This window comes from Hemicordylus capensis, chromosome 4, assembly GCF_027244095.1.
Source record: "Hemicordylus capensis ecotype Gifberg chromosome 4, rHemCap1.1.pri, whole genome shotgun sequence".
In the NCBI taxonomy this organism is placed as follows: Eukaryota; Metazoa; Chordata; class Lepidosauria; order Squamata; family Cordylidae; genus Hemicordylus; species Hemicordylus capensis.
The window spans coordinates 263,069,788-263,085,427 of NC_069660.1; the positions used below are offsets into that span (position 1 = coordinate 263,069,788).

At 45.1% G+C, this 15,640-nt stretch overlaps 1 long non-coding RNA gene across 1 annotated transcript; it reads right to left on the bottom strand.

The window, feature by feature from the left end:
- Positions 1 to 267: 267 nt before the first annotated feature.
- Positions 268 to 2,344, bottom strand: LOC128324365 (uncharacterized). The gene is made up of 2 exons (XR_008306810.1): positions 1,847 to 2,344; positions 268 to 1,379 (listed from the first exon to the last, which is right to left on the bottom strand). It is a non-coding gene; the product is annotated as an uncharacterized LOC128324365 (long non-coding RNA).
- Between the last annotated feature and the right edge of the window lie 13,296 nt (positions 2,345 to 15,640).

The window sequence follows — 15,640 nt, forward strand, 5'->3', positions numbered from 1 at the left end:
ATGGGATGGATGGGAAAGGAATGGAATGTTGTTTCTACTTGCGTCTCTTGCTTATTTAGAACCAATTTGAACAAAAAGCACTCAATAATCCAGAAAATATTTAAGAGATTATTATGTTTGCAAGCTGCCCAAACTGAGAAAATGTGTTGTGTGTGAAAGGAAATTATATTTTTGGTGGTTGTTTGAAAGACTACATATTTTTAATGCAAACAAAAATTTTAGATAGCCATGTTAGTCCTTTAGAAAATATCTAAAAGTCACAAGAGATTATAATATTCTACAGACTTTTTATTAGGTTAAAAGCAGTGAACAGGCTTTTGAGGTTTCCATAACTCTTCTCCAGGCTGGATATTAAGCAAAACAACAAAAGTGGTCATGATGAACAAGTCCAAAGGTCTGCAGTTTTCAACAGTTTTAGAATAGTGCAGGAGGTGATGGTCAGACTTACAACATAACTCTATACATGTCAAGCCAGAAGTAAATGCTTAGACTTATTATTAAAAATATTTATATGCTGCTTTTTAAACAAAAAAGAGTTCACAAAGTGGTTTACACCACTTTAATGAGAGTTCATTTAAAAAGAGTTCACAAAATGGTTTACACAGCAAAATGTATGAAATGGTTCCCTGCCCCTGCCCCCCACCCACATATACACAAAACACCAGAAACAGCCACTAGAGAGAGAGAAAATGCTATAGTGGACTGATTAGAGACAGTTCCTCTTCTTTGGTTAAATCTAAGAGGTGTCTTGCCAGTTAACGTCACCTAGCAGATTACTCTGCTAAATGCAAAAAAGAGTTTTCAGTTGCACCAAGCCAATATCACTCACTACCTCCACCGCAAGAAAGGTATTTTCTTGCTGTGGCTATTTTTTAAAAACATCTTCTCAAAAATCGTACTTGTGCAAGATGTTCTGTGCACAAAAAATGTACTCACAGGGCACAGAGTACAATTAAGAATATTTGCATGCTGGATTGTTCCCATATCTAATAACCCAAGTCCTCCAAACATACTCTGAGTAGTATGCCTGAGTAGTATGATAACATACTCTGAGTACTATGCCTGGGCCCTGCATGCCTGGGCCACTAGCTGTGAGAATCATGCAACCCATATACATTAATAACAGTATGCATATACTCAATTACATATGATAATAGTACATGGGTACAGACGACCCCAAAAGCCCTGTTCAGGTACTATATAAAGTGAGATGCTTGTATACAGTGTACCCGAGAACACACCACCAAGCTCCTCCCCTGCTTGAAATGTGATAACCATCCTCCACACCAGGGGAAGATTCTTTCTGTGATCAGATTGCTAGGGTGCCCCAGAGTTCTGCTTCCAAGGGAGGATCTCTTCTCTCCAGATGAACATGGTCTCTGTGGAGAGAGGTGGTGTTAAACAGCATGTCACAATGGGGTGGGGCTTTAGCAGGGTTGGGTTTTCTAAGCCCCCACTTTAAAGAAGGCCTAAATAAAGCTAATACGTGGGCCATACACAGATTGTACGCTCAGACAATACAATGTCTGTACAGCCCATATGTTGAGGCTTACTCAAACATGTGGTTGGCTTTAACCATAAAACAATATGAAGCAGCTGCTTTGAGTAGTAAAAGCACTGCTGTAGGTTTACTAGATTTCAATGGGGTTTCTGTGTCCAATAGTTGTTCTGAAGGAAGAATCTTTATCAAGTGTAGCTTCTCACATCATACCTTTTGGAACACGTGTATGATATAACCTTTTCACACACATGTGAAAAAATCAGGATATAATTTAAAAAAAATTAAATAACATTATCTTTGTAGGAGAAGCTGTGCCTGAAAACATTCTTGTTTGTCTGTCCATACCGTATCTGGCAACTTCAGGCTGCTGCAGTGACTGGAGGTTAGATTGATTCCATTAGGAAATACTTTGTAACGAGTCTGCTTCATCTTCCACAGCAGCCAAGGAAATATAGGACATGGTCTTGCCACTTCCCCATCTGCTTCCCCTGCAACATCCATCTCTTATTCCATTCTTTTTTGCCAAAGCTTCTGCTTGAAACCTTTATCTGGCCACCACATCTTATAGCACCATCTGATACCAATGTCCCTGGAGCTGAGTTCTTGGTCTCTGTCTCCCTGGCATCTCTTCTTTGTTCTCTCTCCCAGTTCTCTATGCCTGTGATCACCTCATTATTATGTCATCCTTTTCCTTTCCTGACTCGGCAGGAATCAGGCAGCAACTTCCCTCTCCATCTGCTGCTGCAGAAGGTGCCTGTGTGGAAAGCTGTCCCTCCCCCAGTATTTCTCTCTCTGACATCTTCCACCCTCTACAACCTTTTAAAGACTCAGCTGTCCTTTATTTTTTCCCCCATTGCTTCTCTAACACAATCACATCTGATTTGCTGGTGCTATTCCTTTATGGCTCAATGAAAATCTGGCCAATGTTTAGCTGCTATCTCAGCACATCAGCCTGTGTGCCTTTTGCGCCTCACTGGGGACCTCAAAGGCTGCTATTCCACGGCCTCTTTGTCTACCCTTGACTCAGCCACAGCTGGCAGCAATAAGTCTAGCAAATCCCTTCCTGATACACACCCCTTGCCTGCAAAATGTGAAGCCATTTTGTTGGGCCACATTTTGTACAACAGGGCCCTCAAATGCATCCAGTGGCTTTCCTTTCCTGCCAATCCCTTTGCAGTCTCGATCATACTCTGACTGAACTGTTGCACAGAGGGAGGTAGCATAATAATTGGATGAAGAGGGAAATGCATCCGAAAACAATGTGTGTTTGAGAAGACCAGAGTGTTTGGGATAGGAGACGGAGGTTTCCTGTTTCAACAGGAGAAAAGGAAAGCCTGCCATTTGTCACAGATGGGAAAGCATCCGGTTTCCCTCATGAATTCTGCTAACAAACAGCAGCTCCAGCTCAGTATGTGGCAGGGAGTAGGGCACAAGCCATAATCTCCACACTGGCACTCCAGTAGCCCTGTCTCATGAAGTATGAGCCCCGTGACCTCAGATTTCTGAAAGAGCTGGAGGTAGATCTGCCAGCCAGACCTCACCGACAGACTGACTCAGCTTCGGATCTCCTCAGATTTGTCAGTCCCCCAGGAAGGAATTTAAGGGGTATCACTCAAGGGAGAGCAATTTAATGAATTGGCCCCTTCCTGCTTCCACATTTTTATTTTATTGCCCTGGAGCCTGACTAATTCTCCTCCTGCTTTGAGTAAACAGGGGCTCATTCTAGAGGCTTTCCCAGCTTCTTAGCCACCCTTCCTGTCTCATTAACCCTTTTTACACACAGCCACTGTGGTTAGAAATACCAGGACAGGCTACCGTTATCCATCTCCTGTCAGCTTAAAAAAAAACATAAATCGATTTTGCAGAAAATGAAGAGCATGAACATGTGCATTCAATTCCTTCTCCAACTGTGCAGTTTTTCATATGCAACTAGAAGCTGATGAAAATAAAAGAAGGGAGGATACTTCTTGTGGCTTATTTTTCTGTTTTACCGTGGCCTAGGATATTACATAATGCAGAGGGAAGGAAGCACAAGTCACTTATACTTCCTACCCCTTCCCACATTACACAATATCAGAAGCTGCTCTAAGGACAGTTTAGCATAGTTGTTGGTTATTTTATACACATACTGAGGTATTTGGAAAATGCATGTATCCCCTTAACATATATATCATACAGCATGTATTCCAAGGTTAACACATGTTTATCCACACCTATGAACTCCTAGAGAGGTAGTCATGTGAGTCTGTGTTTGGCAATAGGACCTTAAAGCCTAATACATTTTAATCTTTATTTCTCAGATGCAGTGAAGTGGTTCTAGTCCACACAAGCTTATGAATGAATGAATGAATGAATGAATCTTTATCACCAATTAGAAGCAATAATCATTACATAGCTATAATAAATTGTTTAATCTCTGTGGCAGTGTTCTTTATTGCAAGGCCCAAGAGCCAGTGGCAGCTTCCATCAACCCTAAATGAATGACTCCTTGACCAATTGTTTATTAGGCCTGTGTGAAGTTTCAGCCAAAGTAGAATATTTTGTATCGGTCCCCTGGCACTGCACAGAGGCAACTTCCATTGTGCACTGCTGCACTTTGCTCAGCACTGGTCCAAGATGACTCTGGGGCTCAAGAGAGCTCTGGTGGGACTCCCTTAAGGAAAACACCACTCTCTTGAGCACCAAAGTCGTCTTGGATGGTGGGCATGGAGTGCTGGGAAGTGTAGGCTTTCCCAGTGCTTTCACCTTAAAGCTCTTTGAGGAAGGCTCTGGGAAGAACTACACTTCCCAGCACTCCATCTGTGCCTTACAAGATGGCACTAGTACAGCTTAACAATTTCTCTTTAACTCCCCCCCCCCCCCAGGATTGGGGAAAACACAGCATCGTGGCAAGGTTGACTTGGTAGGAAATGGCTTTCGCATTGGCAAAAAATGGTTGCATTGGCAAAGTGGTCCCTGTTTGAAAAATAGTTAAGATCATTGCTCTAAGGGACCTGTATACAATCACTCTTTTTGTGCACACACAGTTCCTGTAATTCTCCACTTTTGTGAAGGGGACAGATTGCTTGATTCCAATGCACATGTATTTCATATACCCTGTATGTGCATATGCATAAATGTTACGTTGCATGTTAATTAGTACATGCAGTGAAAGGAGTGGAATGCACCATCCTGATGCTTCAGCATGCAGGATTTCTGGTTGGTCAGGGGTGGCCCAAGGCATTTTGCTGCCTGTGGTAAAGAAAGAGTGAGATGATGCTTGCTCCTCCCCTCTCCTGTCCTGTGAGTGGGTGCACAGCATTCTCAGGACTTGCTGCCAAGGCAGCAGTGACATTTGAGCACTCTCAGACTATGTTGCCACTAAGATGGTGGTGGCAGGGGCAGCCCAGGGTATTGCGGCACCTGAGGCAAGGTGCAAATACTGCCTTTGGATGGGGCCAGCCCCCTTTTGAAATCAACCACTTCAAGCTTTGAAAGTAATACGGGGGTGGGGAGCTGGTAAGACTGCTAGCAGCCTTCCTGTATATGTTGGAAGGCAAGCAAGGAGAGGCACTCTTTGCAAAGTTTGCATGGGTCAGATAGTCCCAAAGAGTTGCTCTGATGGTGATAGTGGGGGAGTATCTTGCCACCCTGCTGGTGCCCCGACAATTTGCCACCTGAGGCAACTATCTCACTTTGCCTCATGAAAGGGCCACCCTGGAGTGGTGACAAGGGCATTCTTAGGTGAAGTGTGGGTGGAGAAGAGAAAGAAGAGGTGCACCACAGCAGGGCAAGGAGCGGAAATTGAATGCACCTCCCTGCATCTGCGCCTCAGGTGTGCCTCACCCTGCCTCATTAAAGGGCTGCCCCTGTGGTTAGCAATTATGGAAACTGGTCCCACTCCCACCCTTTTCTTCAGTATTTGTGGTGGCACTGACTTTCTTTCAGATATGCTGATTTTTACAGACTTGCTACTAAAAATAATGCAAACTCCTTAGCAAATCTCTAGATTTTTGTTGTTCATGTCTTTGAAACAGGTAAATGAACGGAAGCGCCCAGCTCTCTGTGGTGAAGAGCTGAGAATCTTGCAGCTGCTCTCTTGCCGAAAGAGGAAACGTGCCTCAAACTCTAACAGTGATTCAGGGCAGCCAAATCACTCTTCCTCCCTCACCAATTCAGGTGATTCATTCCGCACTTGCTGGCTGCTTGTGACTCACTACATTGTTTGACATGTCAGTGTGATGGAAAATGATCTGCTTGAGTCCTGATCCCTGGAGACAATTTCCTGCCTTGCAGCTTCCCCACTGGGGAAGTTTGGGGAGCTGCGGGGGTTCCCCCCTCCCTCCCTCCCTCCCTCTCTCTGGCAAAGTGGGTGGATGCGGATAGAGAGGATTTTATTGGAAGAAAGAAAGAGGGTCGAGGTCAATGGAATCTGTTCCCTCTAGCTGACTGTGTCCTGTGCTGCCTCTGTGTGTGACTTTATCTGAATAGTAATTAGCTGGCAGGAAAAGACAAGCAGCTGAAGAGACAGGATGTGGTTACTCTGCAAGATCTGGTGCTGATGTAAAGAAGTACAGAGCAAAATGCAAGTCACACCTGCCCCATAGACACCACTGAAAGCTGTGGTGGGGGAAGTGCATTCTTATAAGAAGGATCTTGTAATGGGAAGGATTCGAGTAACTGCTTTCCCCCTGCCTTTCTTTTACCATGAGGCGTTCCCCCCACCATTACACTGTAGTGTGAGCCATGTGGAACTAGGTCATGTGAAGGGTTAGCATGCATTCATTTCCCCAGCCATTCAGCATTCAGTAAACCTCATCACTGATTATGACTGAATGTGTTGTGTATTCCCTACTGAGGAAGAGCTTGGGGTGGATGAGAATCACCTCAGGGAAGCCACACAGCTAGGGAAAGCTGTGTGCTCTCTCTGTCTCTCGCTCTCTGTCATTCTTTCAATCTGGAGTAGATGCAGGCTGCTTAAGGCTCTAGGGTGGCACAGTTACCAACTGTTTTTGTAGAATGGCTCCTGTGCTTTTAATTGTTCACCTACAAGTAGAGATTTTATTTCTTGATTTAAGACATTTATATCTTGCTTTTTCTTCATGCTGGACTGTGTATTTGGAGTCCCAGGTAGTCCATCCAGGCTCTAATTAGACCCAGATTTGCTTAGCTTCAACAAGGTGGGTGTTGCCTCACACGCTTTCAGACCTGTTGCTAGAACAGGCTGTTTGGGGGCTACAAAGAGTGCCCCACTATGTGATTTGGAACTGCAGGCTTCCAGTCTTGGCTATGATCTCATGGGATCATGAACTTTGCACCTGCCCATAATTGGGAAAGCTCTCAAGTTGGTTGCTTAGCATGAGCAAACATGGAGTAACTGTTACCGAAGGTCAGGATAACAAGTGACTGCAAGCAACTCTTTTGGCATGAAAGATTAGTTTCACTAACCGTCTTCACAGGAATTCAGATAAGGCTGAGCACTCCCACCCACTATCTATGCGCTAATGGTCTGGTGTGGGCCAGCAGGAATGGTGGCTAGTTCCAAAAAAATCTTTATCTCCCCAACTGGAAGGTCTTCGGGGTGTGCCAGATAAGCCTTGAGCTTGCCCATTCACTCTAGCCCATATGGGTTGTTCAAACCATTTCACTTTATTGTTCATTGATATCACACCTGCCAGTGATCAAATCAAACAATATGAATTCTTTTGTCAATCAAGGATGTCAGCCCCAGCAGCAAGTAGGTATGACCTGTGTACAGCTCGAATTGCACAAAATGATACTGCAACAGGCTGTTCACTATAGTCTCACTAATTCTCCCCACAAGCTCAAAAGTAGTCTCGGGGTATTCCGCTACCACTCCAGAACAGTTCTGTTAACAGACTTGTAGTGACCAGTCTCCCCTCAATGCACATTGGGACAAAAACCCCAACTTTTTTGTATATGCTGATGGGATCTGTGAGGTTGGTGACTGACCAGGAGAGGGATCTTGGAGTCATGGTGGACAGCTCATTGAAAGTGTCCACTCAATGTGTGGCAGCTGTGAAAAAGGCCAGTTCCATGCTAGGGATCATTAGGAAGGGGACTAAAAATAAAACTGCTAATATTATAATGCCCTTATACAAAACTCTTGTGTGGCCACACCTGGAGTACTGAGTACAATTCTGGTCACAAATTTTTAAAAGGACATTGTAGAACTGGAAAAGATGCAGAAGAGGGCAACCAAGATGATCAGGAGCCTAGAGCACCTTTCTTATGATGCAAGGCTACAACATCTGGGGCTATTTAGTTTAGAAAAAAGACAACTGCGGGGAGACATGATAGAGGCCTATAAAATCATGAATGGTGTGGAGGAAGTGGATAGAGAGAAATTCTTCTCCCTCTCACATAATACTAGGAACAGGGGTCATCCTATGAAATTGATTGCCAGGAAATTTAGGCCAACGACCGGAGGTACTTTTTCACACAATGCATAATCAATTTGCGGAATTCTCTGCGACAAGATGTGGTGACAGCCAACAACCTGGATGGCTTTAAACGGAGTTTGGATAACTTCATGGAGGAGAGGTCTATCATCAGCTACTAGTTGGAGGGCTATAGGCCACCTCCAGCCTCAAACGTAGGATGCCTCTGAGTACCAGTTGCAGGGGAGTAACAGCAGGAGAGAGGGCATACCATCAACTCCTGCCTGTAGGCTTCCAGCGGGATCTGGTGGGCCACTGTGTGAAACCGAATGCTGGACTAGATGGGTCTTGGGCCTGATCCAGCAGGGCTGTTCTTATGTTCTCCCTCTAAAGAGTTAACAGAAGTGAACCCTTGTATTGACTGACAGGCTGGAGAACTCCAGGGCTCACCCAGTCAGTCCAATAGGTGGGTGGGACATGAGAGCTGCAGGGGGGAATTCTGGGAACAAGAAAGGAAGTCGGGGCAGAGAGTGCGGACTTGCATGAGGTTGGATGCCTCATGGCTGGAGGCTGCAGGATAATCTCTCAGGGTGAGAGGTCTGCAGGAGGCTTGATTCTCATCAGGAGCTTGGTGAGTTCAAGGGAAGAGGAAGCCAGAAGTTTAGGGCAGGATAAATAGTTTTAGTAAGAATTTGTGTTAGAATTTCTGTTCCTTTGGTGTGTTTCCTAAATACCTGTTATTTGCAACAAAGTAACTAAATTTTAAAGTGTGCTGCCCCAGCATAATCAAGGCTTTTGAAGTATTCTTGTAACCAACTAATTATTTTTGAAGTGTTTCTAAAAAGCCAAAAGCCTCAGACAAAACCAGTTTGTAGTAGTTGAATAAAAGTTTTTTCTCTCTGTTCTTTTTACAAGCCTCAGTGGGTTGGTTATTAACCCAGCAGGTGGGGGCAATAAGGGGGATTTCTGTTGTACAGAACATATCTCAGAGATAGCTCGGACAAATTAACAATTAAGAATTAACTCCACATGAAAGCAGACGCATGGAAGAGAGGTTTTATTCTTGCCTACTGGCAAGGGGAAGTAAAGTGAAACAGGGATTGCTAGTCAACCCAAACCCTGTTGGGAAAGACTTGCTATAGAGGTGGCTTGGTGGCAGTGAGATTTACCCTACCAGAATATTTTCTTTTTCTTTCTGGGTTTTGGAAAGCCAGCCAGTCTGCTTCTCAAGCAGAGGAAAGGGATGACTCAGTGCTAGAGTCTTCCCTCATGCTGAAGAACAGGTTTAGACTGGCCAGGGAGATTATCCAGTAATCTGGCCTGAGTCAAAAAAGGAATTTTCTACTACCCACAATACACTACAATAGGGATGTGCACAAAACCACCTGGCCCAGTTTGGTTCGAGTTCGAACTGAACTTGAACTGCACCAGTCCAGTTTGGTTTAGGCCCCCTTCAAAGCCACCCAGTTTGGTTTCGGTGTGGGGGTGGTTGTGGTTGATGAACATTTTTTATTTTTAAAAAAATCTCATTTTTAAAACTTACCCCCTCCAGGGGGCTTCTCCAAGGTGGTAGTGTGGAGTCCGTGGAAGTCCCCCCTCCCCCCACCAGCCTTCCTTCTATTAGAAACCACACAGTTTGGGTATCTTCGGCCCTTTCTGGGCCTATTCCTTGGCACGGTGGTCATTTTGGGGGCCGCTGCACCCGCACAATAGAACCCTGTGTGGTCTGACAGGCTACACAGGATCCCCCTTTGGAAAGGGCCAAAGATGCCCAAACTGGGCAATTTCTAATAGAAGGAAGGCTGGTGGGGGGAGGGGGAAGCTCCACGGACCCCCCCGCCACCTTGGAAAAGCCCCCCAAAGGGGGTAAGTTTTTAAAAAAGGATTTTAAAAAAAAGTTCATCGAACCCCTGAACTGGTGTGTGTGTATGTGTGTGTGTGTGTGTGTGTTCAGTTTGGGACTGAGCCAAACCGGGGGTGGTTCAGCTTCACACCAAACCTAACCAAACCAGTTCAGATTCGAGCCAGTTTGCACACCCCTACACTACAGGACCAGACTCGGGGGCCTTGTAAAATGAAGACAGTGTCTATTTTTCTATCGCTGCATCTCCATTCCTGGAAAAGTTTCACTTAGTAAATTTCTGCCTATTGGGCAATGTCAGAATTGGACCATGGGCAGCCAACGCAGAGGCTGAAGTTGGGAAATAAGGCCAAGCAGCCTAACCAGGACTAGGAAACAGGATGAGAGCCAATGCCAACACCAGGGACTGAGGCTGAGCAGACAAACCAAAATCAGAAAGCTAACCAAGAGGTGAAGCCAAAGCCAAGGACTGAAGTTGAGCAGACAAACCAGAAGCCAGGATTGAGAAGCAAATTGAGGGGCTAAAATCAAACAGACAAACGGGGATCACAGAACTACATATGAGGACCAGGAAGGCCTCAATCCAGACAGGAAGCCTTTATATCCTTCCTGTCCAGGACGGATGGAATAGCTGCCTAGCTGGACCAGGACCAGTCCAGGGCCTGAAGGTTCTATATTCAAGTAAAAACATGGCAGTTCAGTTCATGGCCATATAAAGAGTCATCCTAGGCCACTGATTTTGCCTATTTTTCACAGGCCAGTGGCAGCTCCTGACTGACTAATTGTTAACTAGCCCTGTGTGAAGCTTCAGCCAAAGCAGAATACTTTTCACAGGACCCCTGAAACCACATGGAGGCAGTTGTTCCCACCGCACAATGTGCTACACTTTGTCCGCTGATGGTAGGGCTGCTTTACAGTGAACAAAGCCATCATGGAGTGCTGGGAAGTATGCTTTCCCTCACACTTTGTTTCCGGTAGAGCAGGAAAGCAGTGGGAAGGACTAAATTTCCAAACACTCCATGATGGTTCTTAAGGCAGCCCAGTAATGTAATGTTGTTAGTGGGAGCCTGCGACTAATCTTTTGGTGGGCCACTGCTGCTGCCGCAGCTCCCCCTCTACTGGTCTCTGCAGGCATCTGGTCACTGCCACAGTCATGGCTGGTTTGCTGCCTTTTATAAGCTGTGATACAGAATAATGGTTTCACCACAAGCACATTGTAGGCATAACAGGCATTGGGCGTGACATCATTATACTGCATTGTGTTCAGCAAAGGGAAGCAAGTGGGCTATGATTACAGGGGAGGTTGGCAAAGGCCAGTGGCAGACAGGAAGCCCTATGGTGGAGACAGTGAATGACAGGGTGACGGAGCTTGTGGTGGAGGTGGCAAATAGTGGGGCATGTGGCAGAACTTGCAAATGGTGGGTGACCATGGCAGCTCCCCTTATCACTCATCACTGGGGGCCCCCTGGGAGGGATGTGTGAACCAGTTCAATGGTTCAGGGGTTCGATGGTTCAGTTTGGAGGTTCGATGGTTCAGGGTTGAACCGACACCCCCCCTCCCCATTCCTTCCAGACCGGGACCAACCCTCCCACCAGTTCACGAATTTTTTTTAGAAATACAAATTTTTAAAAAGGTCTTTATCTCTAGCCCCTTCAGTCTTCCCAAAGGCCGTGTGTGTGTTTATGCACAAATGTTCCCCCTCCCCCCGCCGGCCACAGTAATCACCACCGCGGCCTGTTTGGCTGCACTTTCTGGCCTGTTGGGGCCTCCATATACCAGTGTGGTGGCTATTTTTCCTGCTGCCAGGCCATGCCGTGCCTCAAAGAGGCCATTTGTGCATGTGTGGCAGCAGGAAAAATGGCCACCGCGCCGGTATATGGAGGCCCGAACAGGCCAGAAAGTGTGGCTGAATGGGCCGTGGTGGTGATTACCGAGGATGGTGGGGGAGGGGGAACCTTCGCTGACCTCCCTGCGGCCTTTAGGAAGCCCCACAAAGGGACTAGAGGTAAATAATTTTTAAATTTTAAAAAATATATATTCACAATCCCGCCCCCATGACTGAACTGGGGGGGTTTGAAGGGGGGCCAGACTGAACTGCTCCAGTCAGGTTCGAGTGCAGTTCACACTCGAACTGAACCGGAATAGCCAGTTCCATGCACACCCCTACTCCCTGGTGGGCCCTCAGCAGCTTGTATGCAGAGTACCTAGGTGGGAGCTGCCACTCACTTGTGAGCCAGCAAATACAGGTGTACCTCAATATTCACAGGGGTTATATTTTGGGCTGAAGGTGCAGATAGGGAAACCACGAATATAGAGTTAAGAGACCCTATGGGATTGCGAGGTTTAGGTTCCCAGTTGGCCAAAAATGGCTGAAAATTGGCTGAATTACATGTGGCAGGGAGCTTCTTACCTTGCTCTGGTGCTTCCCCTGAGTTGTGCTCTGGCCCCAAATCAGCCGAAAATCAGCATTTTTTCTTTCTATTTTTTCACAAAGATGGGAACCATTTTGTGGCTCTGTCAAAGAAAATGGCAGTCGGAAATGACCTCCGCAGTCATTTCTGGCCACTTCCGACACGTGAATATGCAAAGTTGGCATGTTTATTTTGGGTTTCCCCCCGTGTATGCCAAGGTCGGGTGTCTTTTTCCCCACTGCAGATACGCGAATCCACAGATATGTAATCCACGGATAACAAGGTCCACCTGTAAGAGCACTGGTCTAGGTACTCCCTGAGAGCCAGCTGTTAAAGACTCAGGAGTCCTGTTTATAGCAGCCCTAGGTACAGGAAGACTGGTATATGTAGAATAGCAGCTCCTGCAGCACGACAAATCTGACTAAAAGGATATAGCTATCGCAGTCTGTGACAATAAAGGTATGGAGAAAATGGGATCTCAGTAATCCTGGCATGATGTCTAGAAGGTATTGCAGAGTGTAGTGGAGGGTCAGGGTTTATTTATGCTAGTTAGGAGAAAGCATTCTTCCAAGGGCTGCTGTAACTTGAAATTTCAGCCACTGAACCCTTGTCAATTTAGATTCTGTTGCTGCTTCAGATGTATTCCGTACTGCTGGCATTCTCGTCCCTAAAATAAATACTAATAGTAATCCAGACTACATTAAATCCTTTGTGGCCATTAGCATGGTATGATAGGTAAACACTTCCCATCAACTTTGAAAAGCATCTTCTTCAGTAAGGGCCCCAAATCTGAAGTATTTTGGCTTTTAGCATTTGAGGTGTCTCTAAACCTTTTGAAAGTTTTAATTGTATCTGTTGTGTATTCCATTGGTGACTATTCTAGGTTGTGTATGGAAATTATGCCAAAAATTCTTAAATTAAACTGTGCATGCTATAGATAGATGGACAATGAATATACTCTTCCACTCGGTTTACAATAGTACAGATATCAGAAGTTCCTTTTCAGATTTCCACCCAAGCCATACCCCAGACAGAAGAGCTTCTTTAATCATGCCTTAATAGCTTATAGTGCAAGGATGTTTATTGGGTTCTTATTTGTTTAAAGCCATCTCTTGAGTCAAAAGAGGTCACAGATTCAGGCTGGCGGCAGCTTCACAGTGAAGCTGCCTTCTGTTGACTTAGACTACAGGTCCATCTTGTTCAGTACAGGTCCATCCGCTCAGTACAGGTCCATCTTGTTCAGTACTCTCTAGCAGTGACTCTCCATGCAGGGACTGAACCTGGGACCTTCTGCATGCAAGGCATATGCTCTGTTATTGAGCGTTTGTTTGCTTGTTTGTTTGTTTGTTTGTTTGTTTGCTATACTGCCCTTCCAAAATGGCTCAGGGTGGTTTACAACAGGATAAAAACAACTAAAACCAGTGAACAATTAAAATAAAAACTATAAAACCAGAATAAAATCAGTTAAACATTCAAACAGCTAAAAACCCTGGAAAACCAGGGCAACCATTTAAAACAATTTAAAACAGTTTACAGTAGTTTAAAAACCCTGGAAGAACAGGCCAAACAGGGCTCTCTTGAAAGACAGTAATGAACTCAAATTACGGATATCTGCTGGGAGTGCATTCCACAGCCCAGGAGCAGCTACAGAGAAGGCCCACCTCTGAGTCGCCACCAAACGAACCTGTGGTAATTGGAGACAGACTTCCTCAGATGACCATAACGTGTGGTGGGGATCATGCAGATGAAGGTGCTCTCTAAGATAACTCTTGGATTTAAGCCATTTAGGGCTTAAAAGGTAATAATCAGCACTTTGTATTTTGCCCGGAAACATATTGGCAGCCAGTGTAACTGTTTCAGGACAGGCATAATATGGTCTCTCCTGGTTGCCCCAGAGACCAATCTGGCTGCTGCGTTTTAAACTAACTGAAGTTTCCGAACTATGTACAAAGGCAGCCCCACATAGAGTGAATTGCAGTAGTCAAGCCGGGAGGTCACCAGCTGATGCACCACTGTTTTGAAGTCATCCTATGGCCTTGCACTGTACATATGCTTGAATATTACACATTTGATCTGTAATGCCTCTGATAATTCATGCTTAGAATCAGTTCTAAAACTGTTTGCTAATACAGCAACCCAACCACAGGAGTAACTAGGAACAAATTCAGCAGTGGGAGACCACTTTTATCTTAGCTTCAGGCTGCACCTGCTGGATTTTAAAACTAGTTGTTGGCAGCCTAACTCTCTGAGATCTAATAGTTTCTTACTTAGAAGCTTCCCTTTGAAATTAATAGATTGCCCTCACCAAAGCAAAGAGCAATGTTCACCATGACTGATATAAAGATCTGAAGCTTTATGTATCTGTAATCTTGAGGGGGACAAATTGTAGTGATGGCTTAGTGTTAAGAATGCCATGCCAATTAAAAAAAGAACCAGGGCTGCCATTTGTTTCACAGGAATACTTTTACATGACTGTCACTGCAAATGTATTGCTGAAAACCATCATGCATTCATGTCTACATTCCACTTTTTACACAATCAGGTGAATTGAGTCTTGACAATGAATTTGGGGTTGTCATCCACAGATCAGCTGTGATCTCCACTAGCTCAATTAATAGCTCAATTAATTAATTAATGTAATATTGCAATTAATAGCTAGCTCAATTGATTAATTAATGTATTATATTTAGCATCTTGCCCTTCAGTTTACAAAATCCCCCAGGGCAGCTAACAATGATAGGTAACTCTCCAGATAGTACAGGAGTTGGTATAGGCCACACTTGAAGACCATCAAATCAGTATACTGAGATGCCTCAGTAGCCCGCCCCTTATGACTAATTTGCTTTACCCAATGTGAATAAAGTTATTTGCAGCTGCACCTACTTAGATGCCATTGTTAAGACAGGGCCATAGAGGGCAGTCACCAGTGCTCCATCTGGTCCAGCTGTGTTGGATACTTTTCAGTTTGTGTTGCCTGAAACTGTGGACAGGCTGTTTGGAGGACTGAAAACAACAATTTGTGCTTTGGACTCTAACGCTTTGTGGGTTGTGAGATCAGTCAGTGGTAGCCTGGGGACATGGTTTTTGGAGTTGCTGAATATATCTCTGGGGCAAGATCTTATTCCTTCCACCTTGAAAGAAGTGGTGGTGAGGCCCATTTTAATGAAATCTTCACTGGACACTGCCACCCTAGACAACTATTTGCTGGTCTCCAGCCAGCTCTTGTTGGCCAAGTTGTTGGAATTGCAGGATTGCATCTCAGCTCCAGGCAATTCTGGATTGTATTTATGTAACCCTTTTCCAGGCAAGCTTCCACCCTGGCTTAGGGTCAGAAACCATCTTGCTGACGCTGGTGAATGACCATCACCGAGACTTAAATAGGTGTGACCCTGTTACTACTCCTGGACCTCTCAGGGACTTCAGTGTCTGAATGAAGGATACCAATGACTTCAATGAAGGATACCATCGAGCATGATATCCTTCTAG